A 19,766-nucleotide genomic window follows, 5' to 3' on the forward strand; every position below is an offset into this window, starting at 1 on the left:
GTTTTATCTAGTTTTCAAAGCATACAATTGTGATGTTTTAAAGCATAGGATTTGGCCTTTGATATCTGGGAATATATCTATAAGAAGGCATATTATAGTAACTCTCACTTATATACTTCAAAAATATAGTATTTATTTTTTAGTAGAATGGTCATTGTTGGCCTTACTAGAGCTTAGAAACTAAAGTAGGAATTAACCATCTTAAATTTCCTAACCAAATTATTTGTCCGATGTAAAACTAAGTGTAAGTTAGTGTTGCCAGGAGAGCTTATTACTTAGTTCCCATGTATTCTCTGTCATTTCCTGCTTTGTTTATAAAGTTAAAAGCAAGTTACTTAGGGTAGCAATGTCAAATCACGTTCCTTAGCCAAGGCATCTGACTTTAGATAGTGCTGTGTGTGTTTTTAAAGCCCCTACCTCGATTTAGGCAAACAGAGCCTTCGTTTACCATGCTATTCCCATCCTGCCTTTGAAACTTCTGAAAAGGCAGCGCAGAGTAATTGTTTCAGACATCTGCTTAGCATACTTTGAAGTGCATATAAGTTCTTTTTCAGTTTCATTTGAACCCCAGCTGTCTTCACCGAAGTCTATAATCAATCTGAATTAAGTTGTCCTACTTCTCCTAATAAGTCTCTTATTAAGTTCTGCATCAGCCTCTTAGGGAGACTTAAAAGCTAATTCATGTAGAATTGCCATTTTCTACTAATTCATTTGTCAGCTCTCCAAATTCCAAGGAAAACAATTGCAAAGACTGTTAATTTGGCTCTTCATAAGCAACTTATGTAAGTGTAGTATACATTGGAACCAAGCAAATGATTTAAAACAGTGGGTGGGAGGAAATAAGTTGATGACATTCAACACTGCTTTCTTTCTAACTGTTCTGAGATGCCCTCCACATTCAAAGCACAAAGCCATTTATTTAATAAGAGAAACATCCTCTGCTCTTAGTTTCATAAATAAGATAATTACTGAGTGAACTTTGCTTCAAGATAGGAAGAGGCTTTAGAACAGTAGGAAAACGCCCATGTTCCTTTTATTACTGAACTTATTTTAATTTGGACTTCTTTGTATTCCTTTGATGGACTGTGATAAAAGAAGGAGCTAGAATTGGTTACCACTGTTACTGCATTAAATCAGAGTTGTACAGCTCCTCTTCTGGTCATGGAATATTTAGGAGAACATGGCTAATCAGAATGTTCAGCTAATGAGTTCATCTGACATTATTCTACTAAAGCAATATTTAATTAGATAATAAAAATTCCTCCAGAGAATATCACCCTTCCTACTATTTGAAAACAACCATGTCAAAAACTGATCCTTTAATATGCCAATCCTGTTTACTGTGGATTTATTCCAGAAGCTTTGTTTGTGGCTGGTAGTGATTATAAACAGTATTCCTCAAGAGTCTTGGGTGATAAAAGTCTATTCAAAACAAAAACTTAAGTCATAGTGTATCAGCATTAACAGATCTAAAAACTCAATCATTCCTTCATCTATGATATGGTTAAAACCTATACCCTGAGAAATCTGATCTCATTACAGAGTGTGAATGTTTATTTCATGAATAAAATCATATTGGGAGTTATATTAATGGCATCTTAGTTTTTCTGAGAGTATTATTACTTAGCACCAAGCTGAGAGAGCAAGAATTTGTATTAGCTTGTAGGTATGGGTGTCTGTAACACATTAACTAGAAACAGTTTTAAAATGTGAGTTATTTAACTGAAATTCCATATTTCCTTAGAAAAGTTTATAATCTTTTAGAAGATGGGAGCACACAGTCAGTATGTAGTTTTTTAAATTCATCTTTATTGGAGTATAATTCCTTCACAGTGCTGTGTTAGTTTCTGTTGTACAGGACATGGAAGCAACCTAAGTGTCCGTCAACAGTTGAATGGATAAAGAACATGTGGCACATATATACAATGGAATATTACTCCGCCATAAAAAGAAACGAAATCGAGTTATTTGTAGTGAGGTGATGGACCTAGAGACTGTCATACAGAGTGACGTTAAGTCAGAAAGAGAAAAACAAATATCATACGTTAACGCATATATATGGAATCAGTATGTATTTTTATTCTCCTTTGACATCTACCAAAGTTGCAACAAGTTTAAACTTCACAATTATGTTACTCTCCTACCAGAAGCACAACAAGGAATGATTTAAGAACAGATAGCCCAAGGAGTGGGCGCCTATTGTGTTCCCGTCATACTTGGCGATTACAGTTTTTAGAATGACACAGCTAACACTGACAGCAATATTATGCGTTATGCAATCTTACCTTAACTAAGTTAAGCCATGGCATTGAGTAATTGTTCTTGGTTAACCAATTTTCTGAGTACTATGGGAACAGATGTGCCTATGATAGTAATGTAACTCTTATTTTAATGGGTCCTGAGAAAAGTAAACTTTTTCAAAAAAGATCTTTCCATACTAAACTAATATTTTTAGCTATAGTTTACAATTACTATGGATTTTTCTATCAACAGTACTTGCCAAAAGCAGTGCTTCTCAAACTTTTCTACTTCAGTTCTCTTAATGGCCAAGGAGATGAAGCTGGATATCCTCCCATTTCACCTGTTTACCTCCTTTCCCCACGAGCATGAGCTTTCTTTGATGTTTATTTTTTAAATGTCATTTCAATTTTGTAGTCTTCTCCAAAATGGATTTGTTGTGTTTTAATATAAAGATGTTTTTCTCCAACATATTAAGTAAAATGAATCCTCCAGTGTATTCACCTATGGGTATGAAAGCATAATTTGAGAAGCATGATAGGAAAAACTGCCCAATTTGTGCTGGCTTCATCTTTTTCCAACAACTTCTTTCTTTTCTGTGCACATACACAACGAGTAGATCCTTGCCATTTCAGATGTACCGTTCGCGCTTTCATCTGATCATTGTGATTCAAAAGGTCCATGACTTGTAGCTCTTTGTGATTTTGAACATATATTCTTTGAGGCTTTTGTGCCGCAGTCACTTAACTAATGATTTAACTGGTGTTATAGGTCAGGTTCCCTGGAAGCAGACCCTGAGAACAGGGGTCTGGGTGCACAGGGTTGATAGACGGTCTGCTTTCAGGAGAAGCCTGTGTGCGAGTTACGGAAGCATAACAAGGAAGATGAAAGAGCCAAGCAAGCATGCCATCTCAGGCAAAATGTAGCTTTGTGTCTTGATTCAAATGGAGAAAGCTCTGGAGTATGAACCACACAGCAGAGCTGGTCTTTTATACCCCAGCCAGTCATTGGCTGTGGCCAGCGGTATTCTAGTAAACATTTATCCTCTAGCTCTGAGGTGAACACTGATTTGTAGTGTTTTCCAATTGTCTTGGTGTAATTACCCCCACCGTGGCTGATTCAGGCTACCAACATGACCTCACCGAAGGGAAGAGACACACACACAATTGACTCCTGGGCTGTGCTCCAGCGCACCACTGGCTGTGGCCCACCAGTAGAGACATGAGTTACCTCCCAGGCCAGGAGTGTGTGTTACCTCCTGGGATAGGGGGCTCCTATAAGCAGAGATCGCCTTTGTGAAGAAGAGAAGCAGCTGTGAGACATTAGTAGGCGACCATCACAGCAGCTGGGGGATGGATGTGCAGGCCAGGAGAAGTGTCCCCTACAGCCAGTAAGCGAACCTAGTAGTCCACTCAGGCCCTGTGTCTCAACATGGCCCTTTAAATGCTGTTTTGTTCTTGCACGTGCAGTAATTCTTTAGAAGTGACGAAAATTTTGTTTCTTTGTGAAAAATCTACCCTCCCCCTGCCCAACCTACCTCCTAGGTACTTATTGGATTTGGTAATAGAAGAGAAGAGTTAATGGAAACGTCTAAGAAAGTGGTGATTATTAGTAAAGAAAATGGCTTTCTAAGCAATTTTGGCTTTATAGTTATATAATCGCTAAGTGTCTCTATTGATCACATATTTGTCAATTTGAGGATTCTAGGTATTCAGACATAGTCATTGAGAAGGTCAAGAATTTTCTGTGGCAGTGACTGTCACCTTAGTGTGCATCAGAATCACCTCGAGGGCTTGTGGAAACCCAGACTGGTGAACCCTTTCCCCAGAGTTTCTGGTTCAGGAGGTCTGGAACAGGGCTAAGAATCTGCATTTCTAACCAGTTCCCAGGTGATGGTGATGCTGCTGGTCCAGGGACGCTCTGAGAAACATCATTCTATAGTAAAACTACAGTATATATCTAAATATATAAATACATATTTGTTTATTGTTAGTAATTCTCCAATTATAAATAATAAATATATCATTTGTTATTTCTTTTATATTTAAAAACATCCAGAACGTTTAATTTAAACATGAAAGCAGGCACATGGTTTCCTGTGAGAGTGATTGATAGTTGAGGTAGGGAGCAGAGTTTCACTCTGGAACCTTGAAGTGAATAATGGCCTACTCCTTCCGAATCTCCCTTGTGAAAGACATTCGCAGTTATTTATTCCAATTTTCTTGGTATTTTAATGGCACTCATACAATTTTTTTTTTTTTCCGGTACGCGGGCCTCTCACTGTTGTGGCCTCTCCCGTTGCGGAGCACAGGCTCTGGACGCGCAGGCTCAGCGGCCGTGGCTCACGGGCCCAGCCGCTCCGCGGCATGTGGGATCCTCCCGGACCGGGGCATGAACCCACGTCCCCTGTATCGGCAGGCGGACTCTCAACCACTGCGCCACCAGGGAAGCCCAAGTTCTAAGTCTTTTGAAGCAACTCAAAAATTGTATGAGTAGGGCTTCCCTGGTGGCGCAGTGGTTGAGAGTCCGCCTGCCGATACAGGGGACGTGGGTTCATGCCCCGGTCCGGGAGGATCCCACATGCCGCGGAGCGGCTGGGCCCGTGAGCCACGGCCGCTGAGCCTGCGCGTGACTTAGAACTTAACTTGCCTTCCCACTCTTAATACTTTAAAATTAAGATATTTAGTCACATAATATTCACTTTGTTTAAATGTTATCATATTTACTAATAAAAGCAATAACATTTTAAAATATTCCATAATTTTCTGCCAGACATACTGATTATAAACAAGAACTTTACAGAGTTTCTGAAATTGAGGCCATTCAGAATAGTTGAGACTATTCAACTTTTTAAAATTAAAACCTGCTTGCTAGGTGTGAATAGCTGATAACTTATTCAGGAATTGCTACATTTTCTAATTTATCTTGTCAAGCCACTGAGGCTCTGTGTTCATGATGGGAGGGTGTATGTTTGTGTGTAGAAATGGAGATGGATATGGGGTGAAACTGGGAGAATGACTGGGAGAAAGTAGGAAATAGTCTTAACTGCAGTAATTGGGGAAGAGGGATTTTTTTCCCCCAAAGGTGGTGCAAAATCACTCCATTAAACGCCTGTGAAAAAGTTTATGGTTTTGGTATAGGGTGAGTGGTATATGTGATGAAAATTATGGGTGAAATATAATAGCAACAAATATGTTAAAATATGCTTTAACATTAAACAAGCAATATTGAAAACAAATGCTCCCCCTTAAATCCTGGAATCTTGGGGGGATAGGGGGATGGAAATAAAGGAAATTTTACATTGAAAGTAATTTGATTAATGTTTAATGTAAAAATGAAAAAGCTGTGTATAAACCCACTCAAGTATACATTAAATAATTGAGTTAACTGAATTAGGCAGGGTAAGGGCACATTGATTTTCAGTGTTTTCAAAAATTGGTCCACATATCACTGTTATGTTTTTGTTTGTAAGCTTCAATATTTATTAAGTTTCCACGGTGTGTTCAGCCCTGAAATGTCAAACTCTCTTAACCAGAATGAGGCTGGAGAATCTAACACTAAGATATATTTCTTCTCCTTTTAAAGAATTGATTTTTTATGGTGAAGTTTTTTTCTTCATATGGTTAAGAGCCTGCTGGTCCTATTTCAAAACACTTATTTTTAGAAGTCTTGTTCCCTGGGATGCCACATTATTATAGACTCAGTGGGCTCATTTGGAACTTTTCCCTATCAATATTCAAATTGTATCATCGTGATCTTAACATGGCATATTAAGTTAGCAAAGAGAATAAAGTCAATTTATCAGCAATATATGCCAAAGTATATTGATTAAATAGAAACTGAAGTAAATGAGGGGTAAGCAATATATTGGTTTGTTTTTTGGAACTAGTGACAAGCGACCACTGAGTTTCATTTTATTTACTTATTTTCCTACTCTTAAAGGCTTTTACCCAATTTGGAGTCTGTACATTGCTGTGAACCTAAACCTTATTAGGTCTCATTAAATAATATACCCAATGAATTGCCCCGTGGTTTCAGGCCCTTGTCTGCCCAAGGTCAAGTAGGCCACATGCAACAACATTTCACCTCCGTCCCCCACCACTTGTCAGTTAGCCCTTGGCTTCCAGTATTTCCAGCAGAGAAAGGCTAAAGCCAAAAAAGAATGGTTCATTGTTTTCAACTTACACAAACCCCATACTACAAGGGTTATCCAATATAATGGTGAATTTTGTATATCAAAAAAGCATAAGGTTAGAAGAAATATAAGCTAAACAAATGAGCATAAGTTCTATTGATCCTTTGACTTACACAGTGAATAAAATATTACCTTTGGAACCACCCTGACATTTTGTTATCAAGGTTAAAGGAAGATGTTTACAAGGTTGTCTCAGTGTAAAAATTGCCTGCAGGTTGGGGTTGAGTGTCCTGTGCAAGATGGGTCTTAAAGAAATCTGACCCACTTTGACTTTCAAAAAAACCTTGAATTCTTAGTGAAAAGATTGTGGGTTTTTTTAAAAAAAGATTTTAAACCCTTTTTTCAACTGAAATAGTACTCCTCTTTAGATAATCAATACAGCATCATTCCTACAGATTTTTGACGATACTAAGTCACACTTTTTTTTTTTTTTTTTGGCCGCGTTGCGCAACGTGTAGCATCTCATCTTAGTTCCTGGACCAGGGATTGAACCCGTGCCCCCTGCGGTGGAAGCACGGAGTCTTAACCACTGGACCGCCAGGGAAGTCCCACGCTCCTTTTTTGCAAAAGAAAACAGAAATCTATTACTGTTAAAATCTGCTATCTTTTCCCCACACCCTCTCCAGCATTTATTGTTTGTAGATTTTTTGATGATGGCCATTCTGACTGGTGTGAGGTGATACCTCGTTGTAGTTTTGATTTGCATTTCTCTAATGATTAGTGATGTTGAGCATCCTTTCATGTGTTTGTTGGCAATCTGTATATCTTCTTTGGAGAAATGTCTGTTTAGGTCTTCTGCCCATTTTTGGATTGGCTTATTTGATTTTTTTGATATTGAGCTGCATGAGCTGCTTGTAAATTTTGGAGATTAATCCTTTGTCAGTTGCTTCGTTTGCAAATATTTTCTCCCATTCTGAGGGTTGTCTTCTCGTCTTGTTTATGGTTTCCTTTGCTGTGCAAAAGCTTTGAAGTTTCATTAGGTCCCATTTGTTTATTTTTGTTTTTATTTCCATTTCTCTAGGAGGTTGGTCTAAAAGGATCTTGCTGTGATCTATGTCAAAGAGTGTTCTGCCTATGTTTTCCTCTGAGAGTTTTATAGTGTCTGATCTTACATTTAGGTCTTTAATCCATTTTGAGTTTATTTTTATGTATGGTGTTAGGAAGTGTTCTAATTTCATTCTTTTACATGTAGCTATCCAGTTTTCCCACCACCACTTATTGAAGAGGCTGTCTTTTCTCCATGTTGGTGGGAATGTAAATTGATACAGCCACTACAGAGAACACTATGGAGGTTCCTTAAAAAACTAAAAATAGAATTACCATATGACCCAGCAATCCCACTACTGGGCATATACCCTGAGAAAACCATAATTCAAAAAGAGTCATGTACCACAATGTTCATTGCAGCACTATTTACAATAGCCAGGACATGGAAGCAACCGAAGTGTCCAGCGACAGATGAATGGATAAAGAAGATGTGGCACATATATACAATGGCATATTACTCAGCCATAAAGGGAAACGAGATTGAGTTATTTGTAGTGAGGTGGATGGACCTAGAGTCTGTCATACAGAGTGAAGTAAGTCAGAAAGAGAAAAACAAATACCGTATGCTAACACATATATATGGAATCTTAAAAAAAAATGGTTCTGAAGAACCTAAGGCAGGACAGGAATAAAGACGCAGATGTAGAGAATGGACTTGAGGACACGGGGAGGGGGAAGGGTAAGCTGGGACGAAATGAAAGAGTAGCATGGACATATATACACTACCAAATGTAAAATAGATAGTGGGAAGCAGTCGCATAGCACAGGGAGATCAGCTCAGTGCTTTGTGACCACCTACAAGGGTGGGATAGGGAAAGTGGGAGGGAGACGCAAGAGGGAGGGGATATGGGGATATATACACACATACAGCTGTTTCACTTTGTTATACAGCAGAAACTAACACAACATTGTAAAGCAATTATATTCCAATAAAGATGTGAAAGAAAGAAAGAAATTATGAGCAAAAAGAATTTTTTTTTAATCTGGTATCTTTGTTAGTTGAATACGAATCACTTTTTTTAAAAAGTAGATTTGGCCAATGACTTCATTTTTTTTGAAATAACATTTGAGTCCATTGATTTAACAGCTTGATACTTAGACACATTTGTGTCCATAGTAATTTATTCATCATTCACATGTACTTAAGTGGACATTATCATGATAGCAGTTGTCATAGCAGAACATAACAGGATATGGATTTAGATCTTACCTGAAGATGTGATCAGAAAAATCAGAGGAATATCTTGAAAGTAAACTTCTCAAAGTATGGTGAAAAAAATGAAGAACAAAGTAAACTCTTGACTCCACACACACATACATATGTTGAGGTAAAAATAATAACCGCTAATATATCTGGAGGCGAAACAATGCTTAGAAGTAAATACATAAGACTTTCTTTTCAGCCTAGGAATACGATGAAATGAAGATGAACCATTATAAAAAAATTATCAATCTAATTTTTAAACATGCTGTTGCATAGATTTTAATGAAGAAAGTCCATTTTATGTTTGTTTCATTTGACATTAAGTAGTGGAATATTTTCTTCTTTGTTGTTCCATTTGTGAGGAAGAAAGACTAAAAACATTTATTAAATTCAGGAGCTACAATAATCTGAAAGTAAAACTAAAAAATTACAGAAGAGCATTTTACAATCATTTTCAGCCCTCTTCCATTTAATTATTTCTATCTCAGCTCTTAGAAAATTTATATTCATCTCTGATTCAGTTGCGCTTTAGTATTTCTAAGTTGATAACAATATATTGAATGAAAAATCAAATGAGCAAAAATCCATTTTGTTTCAGTAGTGAGTACCTTCCCCATAGAACTAAAATAAATGTGTCCAGTTTAAAGCAAACTGGGTATAGTATATTGCATAGGTAATTCACAACCCTAGATTCCTCTATTAATTATTATTCCTACGTGCAGAGGTAGCCTAATTTGTTTTAATGGAAAAAAAGAATCTCGTGGGAACTGCTATATACAACACGATACACTGTCCTCCGTTTTCTGGGTCAAAAATGTTGCATTTTATAGCTTTTGACAGATTTTGGCTTGGAATTTGTTTCTTTATAAACCTTTATAATAACAGTCATCATTTAAATGAAATTATGTTCTTTAGAGTTAAGCTGTGGGATCAGAGGAACTTGGTCTACTTTGTGCACTGCTTTATGCCTCGTGCTTGGAACATTCCCTGGCGTATAATGGGTACTCAGTAATATTTTTTTTGGAATGAGTGAATAAGTAAACATCTATAAAAGCACAGGGCAAAATGCTTTCTTCCTTTAAAAATTATTTTACAGATAACCTGCTCCCATTTGCCACCATCCTGTTGCTAGCAAACTGTTACTTTGTGCCTGCATCTCCAAACGCTTATTGTCAATTGTTCTCCTTTCTGAAATGGCCACTAGCTTACACTCACTCCTCAACTTGAAATTTTCCAGTTGAGCATGCCTTCTTTGCACTTTTCAAGCCCTGCGACACAGCTTCTCATAGCATGATTACATTGTTTTTTAATAACCCACTAAATTGTCTCTGTCCACTAATGATTGTGAACCCATTGAGAGTTCCATTTTCCCAGTGCATAGTAGATGTATACATAGTACATAGTGCATATAAAACAAGTGTTTTCAAGTGAGTAGTAATTAAAATCTAACAAAAAGGATTGTTGACAGTATGCCATTCCCCTTTGCAAAAACCTTCATTACTGTGCTGCAAATCTCAGCTCATTCCAACCCACCACAGTCTTGCTCGAAGAACACGCCCACGCTTTGTCTTCCACAACTGCCCTGTACCTCATGCTTCAACTTATTAAAGACTATTTGCACCTCCCCAAAGACATTAAGGTTTCCTACCTTTTGCCATTTGTCCAAGCTCTGAACAAATAGCTTTCCTCCTTCCACCATGCTGCTTCTTCCTTTATGTTTCATGTACCTACATCCCAATGTCTAGTTCAAGGAGCCCTTACAAAGCTACATGATAGAGGAGTGAGGAAAGACAGATTTACCCCAGGGTGATATTAGAAGTTGGTGCCAAAGACTCAGCTACCCGAGAAAGGATTTTAGTCAGTCTTAGTCTGTGGCTTTCTCTTGGATGAATTTATAACCCTCTGCCTTGCCACGTCTCCCTGAGTTAGACTCAACAGGGTTCGTGTGACTTGGTATTCCCCACGTTGTGGGACACAATGCTTAATTGGTTGCAGGTGGAGTAAAAGAAGGAGAAATAGACCCAACCTTCTCGTTCATCTTTGCAACAGCCCGGGTGTGTCCATGTTACACTCCCCTTTTTACACAAGAAATGCGTGAAAAATATTTGTAAATAAACTTTTTCTTTAGTGGAAAACCCCAGAAATGAGAGAGGGAGGAGAGAGACAGAGAGAGAGAGATGGAGAGAGAAACAGAGATCATCCATAATCTCACCTTCAGCATCTATAATCTCATTCCCTACAAGTGCCTCTTTGGGCAAAGTAGAAAAAGGTACCTCTTTCATCGAAGAGATCTCCAGCCCCGTGCCAGAGTTCACCAGTTCAGTAGTGGAGCCCAGGTTGGATTTCAGTCCCCTTGTCTCCTTGGCCAGGCCACTGTATACCTCCAAATGGGGACCCCGCTGTGTAGCCTTCTCATCTTTTCCTGTATGAGAATTTTTAAAGCTTTTATTCAGTCTTGCCAAAATGCCCTGCAGAAGGCTACACCACGTGTATCACTACCAAAAGAACATATTTTCCTTAAATAGATTACTCCCCCTTTTTTTCCCACTTGCTTCATTTTTATAAAAACCCCCTGGTTAGTACCAAAAACTTGAAAGTTACATTCCTGCCCAGAGCGTTAGAGATACTTCAGAAATTAGTGTATGCTCCAACATAAATCAAGTAATAGATCCAAAGAATTCAGATACAGAATCTGAAGGAAATAAGCAGGTTTCTCTTCTTTCACTTAGGAACTCAGCATCAGATTTCTGTAGGAAACTGTGTTTATGAAGCAATTCGAGAATAGCTATTGATCTAAAGTATTAGTGCCTAATTCTCTTGACTGTTTATTCTTTAATAAAATGTATTGAGGGATTATCATGTACTAGGTACAGGCATACCCTAGGGAAAAAAATAATATCGAATTGCCTTAATAAAGGTTCGGGTCTTGTGAAGGGACAGATAATGAATTAATAAATAGGCAAATAAGCTGCACTTACGAACTGCGATCAGTGCTAAGAAGGAAAACAAGGTTCTGAGAGTGAGAAAAATCGGGGGACCTTTCTTCAGATAGGGCCACCAGGGATGGGCTGTCTTTCATGGTCACAGGAACTGAGATCTGAGTAGCAGAATACAAGTCAGCTAGGCAGAGGGTGCCAATGGAAAACTCCAGGCTGAGAGAACAGCATGCAAAGTCAAGAATAAGTTTGGGGAGTTCTAGGGATGCAGCATCTTCTAAGTTCTTGTTAAAAGTGCCAAATTCTCAGGCCCACCCTGGATCTACTGAGTCACAAATGCTGGAGTGGGACCCAGCAGCCTCTGTGTTAAGAAGCCCTCCATGTGATTATGATGCATGCTGTTGTTTGAGAGTCACTGCCTTAGACAGATGTTTTGAGCCATGAAGGGAAAGGTGAGAGCAAGACCGCATCTCTTTGCCAGGGCACTGGTAGTGGCAAATGTGGGCACAGACCGTGACCATTTTAGACTGACAGAAATGTTTGCAAATTCAAAAAAACTGTTAAATGTAAAACTTAATCTAAAATAATTCCTGAATTTGACTATCAGTGTCCTTGTGGTTGATGTTTTTAATGGTTTATGGATTATTACTTATTTTTAAATAAGTAAATAGATTTCATTAACTGCCATTTTGCCTGATGTTTTGTCACATATAATTAAAATTTCTCAGAAAGAAAATATCGGCATTTCTTCTGCTTCCTTGGCAGCCTAAGAACGTGGTCTGCTTAAATGATTTATTTATACTCATTAGAGACCTTTTTATTTTAATTGTGCATATTTTGCATTTAGCCTCTGTAAAGCACTCATGAGCTACCTTTTTTATTTGTTTTAATTGTGTCATTAGAAAGCTTTGGAAAGCTTGAAATGTTTTTGTTTTGGTTTGGTTTATTTGCTTCATTTTTCTATAAAAAAGAAATAATTAGCAACCAGAATTAGGATTATAGAAAGTAGTTTCCAAGGAAATTAAAATAACTCAAATGTTTACAACTTGTTCTTATAGGCAAAAACCTTTCCTTTGTGATCAATTCCGTTCTGTTCCTCATTTTCAATTTATATTTGTGAAGGCAAAATGAACATGCATAAAAAAGAAAGAAGACAGACACTATAAGTGTGGTTAAGCTATAATTCAGCCTTGAGGAGCATTGGAGTTATAAGCTTCATAGTGAAGCCATGTCCTGAAAGATGAAGAATTATGATAGATGCAAATGAGAAGATGTTACAAAAGAATTTATGCTTTTGTATTTGGGTGCACACTCTTTTCCAATAATATGAAGAGAAACTAGAGATCATTTTTCATAAAAATATGAGGATTCCTTATGGAAAAAAATGCAGCAGTTAATTGCTATTCTTTTAGTGCCACAAGTTTGGAAGTGTGGTGACCATGAGGGCAAACCATAGTTAAAATAATTACTGATAATTGCTTGGGAAATAAAAGGGCTAGATTTTTTCATGCCTACAAACTTCATATTGTTTTCCTAAAATCTTTTTTTTTTAATTTAACCTACCCCAAGTCATCCTGATTATGCTACATCTAGGTCATTAGTTCTGAATCTGCTTCATTATTTATGTCCGTATTCAGTTTGCTCGTCCAAAATGATCATGCCCAAATATGAGCACGTACAAGAATTGCCCTGGGGCTTCCCTGGTGGCGCAGTGGTTTAGAGTCCGCCTGCTGATGCAGGGAACACGGGTTCGTGCCCTGGTCCAGGAAGATCCCACATGCCGCGGAGCGGCCGGGCCCGTGAGCCATGGCCGCTGAGCCTGCACGTCCGGAGCCTGTGCTCCGCAATGGGAGAGGCCACAACAGTGAGAGGCCCGCGTACCGCAAAAAAAAAAAAAAAAAAAGAAAGAATTGCCCTGCAAACGGAACGCAAGGAAGACAGTGAAAAAAAAAAACAGTGTAATATTTTGCCCTCAGGCTGCCACAGTAAAAACTGATGCTGGAATGCAGTGCAGTCGCATTTCTATTAAAAGAGAATACATGTTTCAGTGGCATAATTTATTGTCAAGAATGTCTCGACCAGAGGCAAAAGTGATCCTAACGGCAGAGGGGAAGTCCTCATTCAGTCTGCAAACTACCTCCTGTGTCTTAGCTCCGCACAATCCTTTAGTATTTGGCAGAACTTATGGAAGGGTTGGAATGTCTCAGTTTTGTTGGAAGTCGAAGGGATAGCCTCATAATGTTAGCAATGAGAATTCACATAAGAAGTCTCTTGAAAAAAAAAAAGTGACACCCAAAGTCCAAGGGTAAAAGGAAGTTGGGGAATTGGATGACGTTAGTCTATGTAGTGGATGCCATTGGCACCCAGCACACTCATCACACAGCAACTCTGAGTGCTGGCTGATAAGGACACATAGTTGCACCCTTTTCCAGAAAACCTTCCTCAGCCGAAAGGAAGGCCCCTTGCCTGGGACCTCATACCACCCCTTCTCCTCTAAGACTGCCAGGGGGAAGCTAGCGGCCAGTAACCGCTGGACATTGGAATAGAAAAGGGCAAACCTCTTTGTCTTAAGGTGGGACATTTTATGGTATAATTTGTGCGCCAGAGCTTCCTATGGGACCAGGTTGATGCTGTTTTCCACCTGAGACCAGATCATTCCTTAGCTTTTCTGCCCTGACCTCCTGCTTCTCTCACTCTTCTCTTAAAAGCACTCAGACTCTGCTTCCCGAAGGCAGTCGGTATCTGAGACAAAAGCTGGATCTACATCCCGGGCACTATACCAGGTGGGAAGCCAACCAGAGTAAAGAGTCAAGAATAGGAGATAACAATGGAAGTCTCCAAGCCTGATGCATTTCATGAAAGCCTTGCTTACATCTCCTCTTGTGTTTCTTTGTTATTGGTCCAACCACATTTGAGTAGCTCATTCCCCCCAGCTATTTAAGAGGCTCCAGGAGGGTTTTGAGCTTCTGGGCAAAGCAGGATATGGTCCTTGACTCTTCTGGTTCCAGTGGTGGCCATTCACTCCCATCAGGATGATACACCCATCCAGAAATGCAGAAGCTGCAGAACATAGCTGGACTGTACCTACCCCCAATTCTGGGTAACTGAGTTCTGTGAAGCCTTCCCTGAGCCACATGTAGAAGCCTCAATACCAGAACCAAAGACCTGGATTGGCAGGACATGATTTCCATTTCTTCCTCCTCAGCTACTAACCCAGCGTGAAGAATCCTGGGACTTCTCCTAACACTCTTTTTAGGCTATTTTTTTAGGGCTTTTGGCTCAGTTTTGTTCAGCAAGGTTTCATTGTAGAGACAAATGCAGTTAGCCCCTACTTCGTTTCTTAGATAGTATTTGTAACATAAATTTCTCTGCCCAGTGTATATAGCCCTAGAATGACATTTCATTGTCAGATCAGACTAATTTTGAATTCCTGGTAAGTGAGATAGGACCTCTACCAAGTAGTAGGTTAAGATTTCAGGAACAGTGTTTGATATCATTAAGAAGGGAAGAGATTCAGATTCTCAGGAGCGCCATTAATATATAAATAAAGTGGTGTATATATATCTCAGATATATATACATATAACTGTGATATATATATCACATCACACAATTTATAAATAAACTCCTAAATGGCAGAGCTAATTCAAGCATCCTGGAGTCTCCTCTCCTTGCTTGCTTGTACAGCTAATCTTGCTGTGGCCTTTCTTGGTTTGTCCTGAACCTCCACCATTGACCCCTCTACTTTCTCTCCATCTACAAGCCTCATCTTGCTTCACTTCCCTCTGAATCCAGTTTAGCTGTGTTTTGCAATCACATTCTGGCTAAAATTTAAACTCTCTTGTCCCTAGGTATTTGTGCCACAACCATCTGACAGAATCCCAAACTTGGTTCAACTGTTTTCTCCATGCTTGCATGGAACACTGTTGGAGAAAGAGAAGATTGGGCAGATTGGTTCTGCTAAAAAATTGTGGTCTTCAGCCTCAAATGAGCCCTCAACACTGTTTCTTTGGTCACCTCCCTCTCACAGTCTCTCTCACAACTAATTCAAATGTTCCCACTTACCCTTAATTCATGTTTTCATTCAGTGAATATTCATTGCACACTGATTATATGCCAGGTCTGTTGCTTCCTACTTCACGGAGGCCCCCAAAGTCAAAGTGCCTCAACTTACCTCTTCCAATGCTCCAAATTGACCTTCTGTGCCTTGCAGAATAGTCCTTAACTATCAAGTCAAAATTGCTCCCTCAGAAATAATGTTCCCTTGTTAATAGACAATTCCTTCCTTTTGTTGCAAAGTGGTTGATGACTTGAGCTTCTGAATCTATATTTGAACAAATCTTTACATAAAGATCGAAGCAAAGTTCTGACAAGCAATTAAACATCATAAAAAAGGAAAACTTGACATATTAGACTTATTATTATTCTAAATCGGTACTTTAATATTTATAATCAGACAGCATTTAATGAAGTGAAAATTCTGCCTGCATGAAACCAGTCATAATAAAATTAGACTTGGTTTGCTCTTTCATGGTGAACATATTCCAGATGTTTAAGTGATTCAAAGAAAACCCAGAGTATAATGGCTCCCTTGAATGTTTTCTCACTTTTTGCTTCCAAACTAGAATAAAATCTAATGAAATTCTGGTAGTATTTAAATAGCACATCATATTGTTCAGAGTCAGCCTTACTTTTTGACATTTTATGTTTAGTGTTTAATAATTTAAATGTAAATGTCTATGTGCATTAATAATTAAATTAGCATTATTAGAAGTGCTAATATTTGAAATACAGTCAATCGCAATGTTACATCCACTTAAATGAGATGGTACCTGTATTCACTCTTCACATAGTGTGTCCTGTGACTCAGTGTTTAGGGGACCGTGCTTCTTGTTATGTACACTTCTAGGCATTGACAACTTAACAGCAGTGAGCCATCCTCAGGTGGTATGGAGCTGCCACCAGAACCTAGGTCAGATGTCAAAGTGAAGACTGACTTAAACACTCTCCTGCCTCCTTTTTTTTTCTTTTTAACACCTTTATTGGAGTATAATTGCTTTACAATGTTGTGTTAGTTTCTGCTTTATAACAAAGTGAATCAGCTATACATATACATATATCCCCATATCTCTTCCCTCTTGCGTCTCCCTCCCACCCTCCCTATCCCTCCCCTCTAGGTGGTCACAAAGCACCGAGCTGATCTCCCTGTGCTATGCGGCTGCTTCCCACTAGCTATCCATTTTACGTTTGGTCGTGTATAGATGTCCATGGCATGCTCTCGCTTTGTCATTTCTCTTCCTCTCTTTTCCACCATCAGCTGTCTCCTTTCCTCCATTCTCATGTGCTTAGTGCCCTCACGATGACTTCTAGCCGGCTCAAGTTCTTACTTCTGCTCTGGCCCATCACAATTATCGCCCCAAAGTGAACCTCTGCACCAAATTCTCTCTTTAGCAACTGACCTCCCCCTAATCAAAGCTTCCGTTTATCTTAACAGAGACTTAGGCATTCAGGTTAAACAGAACATATGGCTTTTCTCCCTTAATAATAACAGTAGTAGCAGTAGCAGTGGTAATAAAATCGTAGTAGTCAAAATTTAAAATAGATGCTCTCTGTTCCAACTCAGTTAGGGCCTAGAGTTTAACAGTTAATTGAAAAAGTCAGTTAAATTAGAGAATCATAAAAAATACGTCTTAAACATTTTATTCTATGTTAAAATAGTCACTAATAATGTTGTGTGAAGGTGTTTTCTTTGAGTGTAAATTCTCTGATTAGAGTTCTCCATAAGTCACACTGATAACACAAGATGTTTTGATTTCCAGTTCAGGTTTCCTTAATGCAGACAGAGTCCACTGGGAAACATGAGAAGCATTCTGAATACAGAAGCTTTCTAAAATTTTCAGGTTCTTTTTCTACTCTTTTACAGTTATCTTGTCCACACCCAATTCAGTAATACTTCTTTTTCTTTTAAAGCAATTTTCCAGAATATTTAACCATATTTTTATGGAAATAATAACTTATTTTCTTCTTAGACTTATATTTCTTTGGTTTAGGAAATTTTTCATTAAATTATGTAATTGCAATACTAGTTGGCAAAAGCAGGTTTGAGAACGTACACACATTGACAAGTCAACTAATGAGAGCTGAACGCCATGCATACTGACAGGTATCTCTTAACATCTTATTTAGAGGTTGTTAGAGGCACCAGTCAGTATGTTTCCCAGACAGATGAAGACTGGCTAATCTGATGAGTCTTAAGTGGAGATCAGTTAAGGGAACTTCTACTGTAATTGGTAGATACAAGCAAAAAAAAACAGAAGCCACAAAATCCCATGACAGAGTGTGTGTGCGGGCTGGGGTGGGGGGTGGCTAGGGGGGAGGAGGGGGAGGGAGGGGGGAGAGGGGAAAGGAGACTGAGTGTTGTGATTAATCATGAATGCTGGAACTTATTTTTTAATCTCCTTCATCCTCCAAAACATTGATGCAGGATTAAAAATCTGTGTCCAGGACTTTGGGGAAGAAAGTGAAAATCAGAATACTCTAATAAGAGACCCTTGAACCATGTACATTATATAATCCAAGGGGAGCCGAAATCTAGATATGACTTAACTGACATGGATACTGAACTCGACAGCTGAGAGCCTCACTAGTGAAGGCAGTGATTAGTGTACAGGGTTAATCTGCACTATTGTCAGATTCTGCCTGGCTATCCTGCCATCTCTGCGGTGGTTCCTACTTACAGTTCCCACTCATGTGATATTTACTTGTGGTTACTAGAAACTCATGTTATTACCCAGAAGACAATGGTTCCGTTTTTGTAATCATTGTTCTTGTCCAGGTTTCCCCAAATGACATTTAAGAAATCTGTTTTCTAACCTTTCTATTATGCAAAACAGAGTGATTATGGATCATTTCCTTTTAGAGATACAAATTCACATTTATGGAGTTTAACTGCCTCTCTCCATGGGCACTTACTATGATTCTCTTTTAAAAATTTATTTATTCATTTATTTATTTTTGGCTGCATCGGGTCTTTGTTGCTGCGCACAGGCTTTCTCTAGTTGCGGCGAGCGGGGGCTACTCTTTGTTGCCGTGCATGGGCTTCTTGTTGCGGTGGCTTCTCTTGTTGCTGAGCACCAGCTCTATGCACTCAGGCTCAGTAGTTGTGGCTTGCGGGCTCCAGAGCGCAGGCTCAGTAGTTGTGGCACACGGACTTAGTTGCTCCATGGCATGTGGGATCTTCCCAGGCCAGGGCTTGAACCCATGTCCCCTGCATTGGCAGGCGGATTATTAACCACTGCGCCACCAGGGAAGTCCTACTATGATTCTTTTAATCCATGTATTTATTTATAAGGAAATGGAATAATATTTACTATCAATTCCTATGAAAACTTTCTTAGTTTCAGAATGAGTCCTATGACATTCCACTGACATGAAATCGAATAAAGATAAAAACATCTGATATGATTTTTTCGCATCTGTGTGGTCAGTCAGAACGGTTTCTTTTGTTTTTCTTTGTTTATTTTTTTGATATTTAATTCACATAACCATAAAATCCGTCCTTTTAAAGTGTATAATTCAGTGGTGTATAGTATAGTCACAGAGCTGTGCCACCATCACTACTGTCTAATTCCAGAATATTTTTATCACTCCCAGAAGGAACCCCATGATTCTTTAATATAATATTTTTAATGACCACTTTTTAAAAAAACTGTAAGTTCAACAGAGTGATTGTCACAATGTCCTGTATTATCTAAGAACTATATAAGAGTCTTATACTCCATACGATACCACATTTCAGTGATGAGATATTCAGTTTGATTTGAGAGGATAATGTCATTCTTATTTAGAATGTATATACTGGTTCCTGTCACTTGGAGTCAGAAGGAACTGGAAGGTTATAGATGAAGTCAGTGTAAACAGTGGTTTTATCAACAAAGTGAACCACAAAAATAACACCTGCCCAGATCAAGCAAGTCAAAACAGCACGTATAGCCAAGTAAGTGAAGCTGTCCTTGTGCACAGACATTGTATTACACAAACTGTTCTCCGAAGTGAGGGAATTCGTCCCTTAGAAATTGCTCATTGGAACACTGGGACATCATGCATCACGTTAAAGATCCATAAATGTCATCTCAGTAGGGTAGATA

General features: G+C 38.7%; 1 protein-coding gene across 2 annotated transcripts in view; it reads left to right on the forward strand.

Annotated features, from left to right (window-relative positions):
* Window positions 1-19,766, forward strand: part of DMD (dystrophin) — a 2,087,389-nt gene that overhangs the window by 1,741,032 nt on the left and 326,591 nt on the right. The window lies entirely within an intron of this gene.

The sequence above is a fragment of the Mesoplodon bidens genome (genome assembly GCF_964165515.1).
Source record: "Mesoplodon bidens genome assembly, chromosome: X".
Lineage (NCBI taxonomy): Eukaryota > Metazoa > Chordata > Mammalia > Artiodactyla > Ziphiidae > Mesoplodon > Mesoplodon bidens.